Raw genomic sequence first — 4,013 nt, 5'->3', positions numbered from 1 at the left:
CATGTCCATGCCAGGGCTTGAAATTGCAACCGTTTTGGTCACATATACTCCCGAAATGTAATCTGTGCGACCCAAAAATATATTTGGGAGCATTTATGCGAGTGCAAATAATTGTTGTGGTGCGACCTGTCTTCATTTCTCTGCAAAACATTTGCGAAGTACTGCACAGGATGTGTCTGCTGTGAGCTGATACAGTGACCGGTCCACCATTCTATCCAACGTTCCATAACCAATTAAGCTTCATTTTTACATTCTTAACTTTAATGCATATTTTAGATTGGTTATATTAGCCGTCAATCACTCCCTTTTGCTGCACTCCACTGTGACGTGACAGGGAGCTAACTAGGAACCGACCGTTTTTTGTTTTATTTCAGCCAATGTCTGTTCCGGACTTGCACAAACTGCATTGAAATCAAAATGTCATTTGTGTGGAAATATTACGAAGTCTGTAAACGGCCGTTAACAGAAGCCAGAGACGCTGAAGACGAACGCAAAGAGAAGAAAATACTGTGGCAGGCAGAACAAGCTCACTGGTCACTATGCGCAAAATACAAAAAGAAAATCCTAAATATTGAATAGGGAGTGGGGGTTTATATGTATTTCTGAGGGGAACTGTCTTGAGAAAAGTTTAAATAATACTTTTTTCTCATCTTGCCTCTGTAAATTGCAAAAAACAAAGCAGTGCAGCGCTGCTTACAGTGGTCAAGGAAATGCTGTATCACAGTTCCACAACGCAACCAAAGTCCCTTTAAGGCAAGTCCTGTCACTTGGCGGCCATCTTTGAAATGCCTCTCGGGCATGCAAGTACAGCTCCTATCTCTTTGAATGGGGAAACATAAAATTCTCCAAAACTGTTTGTTAAGCTTAAGATTAAATTTCATATTTGAAATCACCAATGAAATCTGACAACAACTGTCTCAAACGTTTATTTTGCTCAAAAAGCATTAAAAAAGCTTATTTTTCAGGCTAGACCAGCCAGTGTGTATGCGCCGTTCTGAGCGCACGTCTCAGAACACTGACTGTTTCTATAGAAACTGGGACTTCTAATGGCAGCTGCAGTGACTGGCCGTTTCTCAATATGCGTTCTTCAGCGATTTGCATCCATGGCTGCATCCGAAAACTCTAAAATGCTGCCTTCGGCGGCAGCATTCCAAGGCAGGAAGGCATCAAGGCACGTCCGAATCCAAATTCTGCTTTACTTCTTGTCTCCGGAGGTACCTTCTTCTGATCTAATTTTGAGGGCAGCATAGATGTATCCTTCGCTGCCTTTGATATCCCACAATCCTGTGCATTCCATTCTGTGACGGTTGAGCTAGAAAATAAAGATGGTGTCTGAAAGTTGCATTTGGTGGTCAGTTTGTGTGTAAATGTATATTTCTGACTAACGTTTTGCACTTTTAATGTTATTTCTAGCGAGAAATCAGTATTATAGTAATTAAATATTCGTTTAGTTATCACAAAAACTCATTCTATTTTGTTGTAGATCATTAAACCATTACGCTGCCTCAGAAGCCTGTCCGAAATCAATTTCATGAGGTGCCTTCGTGCAAAAACGCTGCCTGCAAAGTCATTGCCTCATTCATTGCCTCATTCAGCTGCCTAAGTTTTCGGATGCAGCCCTTGTGTTCTCGTTCTACGTCATCATTAACTGTCGAAGTTCAATTCCAAATATAGCTGCAAGCAGCGATGGCGGGCCCAAGCCATCAGTGCAAACGCCACCCCGGTGGCATCAGGAAAACTGATTGGATTTGAGGGATACATCAATGAAAGGGTTAATCCGAACCATCAAGACTGTGAAACATACACACACAGAACAATATATAAAACTTTGGTAACACTTTACAATAAGGTTTCAGTTATTAACATGAACAATAATTAAATAGCATTTATTAATGTCAGTTAATATTAAGTTCAAAACTAAAACATTATTAAAATTTAAAGTTTTATCTGTTAACATTACTTAATTCACCGTGAATTAACATGAACATTTTGATTAACTAACATCAACATTAATAAATGCTGTGAAAATATATTGTTCAATGTTAGTTCATGTTAGTTAATGCATTTACTAAAGTTAACAAGTGAGATCTTATTATAAAGTGTTACCAAAACCTTTAATGATTCATAAGCATTTTTTTATGATTTTATTTATCTATAATCAATAGTGAAATATTTTTGCCTGTATTACAGCTTAGTCTCCATCTGTGAGCTGAACTGTTTTACTGTTACATCCATGAGATGATGTAAATTCAGATGAATGTCATGTCATAGGTCAATATCAAATGAGTGTCAGATTATTATTTGCAGGACAAAAATTTATAAGTCCACGTATATGTATCTTTAGATATTTTTATGTTGCAATTAACATAATTATTAACCTAATTATATACAATTATGTTGTCAGTGCCCTACAAATTAACTGGTTCTAGGACATTTTGTCCCTAAAACTGACAGAAAAGGATAAGGCTTAAGAGATTTCTTAAGCTGTAATGCAAATAAATAAAATAAATAAATACTGATTGATTTTTTTTCTAGTGAATAAAGAGATGTTTAAAGGGGTCACATGATGCGATTTCAAGTTTTCCTTTCTCTTTGGAGTGTTACAAGCTGATTGTGCATAGATAAGATCCCTGAAGTTGCAAAGACTAAAGTCTCAAAACCAAAGAGATATTCTTTATCAAAGTTAAGACTCTGCCACACCCCCCTAAAACGTCTCGTTCTAACACGCCCCCACATATCTAGGTCACTATGTGGGAATATTTGCATAATGCACCCAAATGTGCACGCAAAGAAAGAAGGCGTGGTTTCAGTAACCGCAGTTAGTGTTGAAGCAGCCATGTCAGGGAGACGCTGTGTGTTTCTAGGCGAAAGCAAAAGCACTTTATTTGGCCTTCCGAAAGTAGATGCATTTAGGAATCTTTAAGATCACTTACAACAGAACAGCAATGCATTTTATGGACGACCGTTTCATGAACCTAGGAGAGGAGGTAATTCTGACTTTGCTATGACAATCTGGCGCTTCTGAATCAGCGACTGTAAGTATGTTTTGTTACTAGTTTGAACAAGATGGTGGCGCGCATAGACGCTGCGGCTCAAATGCTCTCTCTTGCGGTGCTCTATTAAGTTGTTTGTGTTTATATTTTTTATCTGTCCTGACGTTTTCATGTCGAGCAAAGAACATCTACAGTCGACACAATATTCTGGAAATAGGATCACATAGCGAACAAGCAATTACAGCAGAGTTTCTCCACTCTCACGATATCCCGGCGGACATCGCTAGGCGCCCGGGCTCTCCGTGGATTACCATCCCTGTGGGGAGGCGACGAAGGCGGCGCAGGGAGAGGAGGCAAAAGCGAGGCTGCAGAGCCGGCGCACTAGTGAGACTACGGAAGCGGCCACACAAACCGCCGCTTCCAAGCATTTTCCTTAGCAATGCGAGATCCCTCGCTAACAAGATGGATGAACTGAAACTACTGGTTGCATCGATCAATGTGGTTAAGGACTGCTGCATTCTGCTCTTCACAGAGACCTGGCTTCACTCATCTATTTCAAATACAGCTATCGAGCTAGCAGGCCATGCAGTGCATCGCTATGACAGGACCAGGGACTCCGGTAAGAACAGAGGAGGGGGGTTATGCATTTATGTGAACAACAATTGGTGCACTAACACAAAGCCATATCTGTTTTAAATACTGCAATAACTTAACTGATCATTATGTGCAACATTGAATGAGTCGTGCAGCTCTGTTGAATGTGAGATAAAACAGTTCACATGCTTAAACTATCTGGTTTTGAATACTGCAATAACTTAACTGAACATTTTGTGTATTGTTGAACTGAATGTGAGGCGTCTTTTGTGTGTAATGTTGTGTAATAGATCCTGTCATCTGTGTACTATGTATTAGATTATTGATTAATTCAATAATCCCTATGCACCCAAAGGATTGCATTCAATTTCGTTGTACCTGTACAATGACAATAAAGTCATTCATTCATTCATTCATTCATTCAAG

Source organism: Sinocyclocheilus anshuiensis, unplaced genomic scaffold, assembly GCF_001515605.1.
Source record: "Sinocyclocheilus anshuiensis isolate Anshui unplaced genomic scaffold, SAMN03320099.WGS_v1.1 scaffold1345, whole genome shotgun sequence".
NCBI classification, from domain to species: Eukaryota; Metazoa; Chordata; class Actinopteri; order Cypriniformes; family Cyprinidae; genus Sinocyclocheilus; species Sinocyclocheilus anshuiensis.
This window is presented reverse-complemented; position numbering follows the sequence as displayed.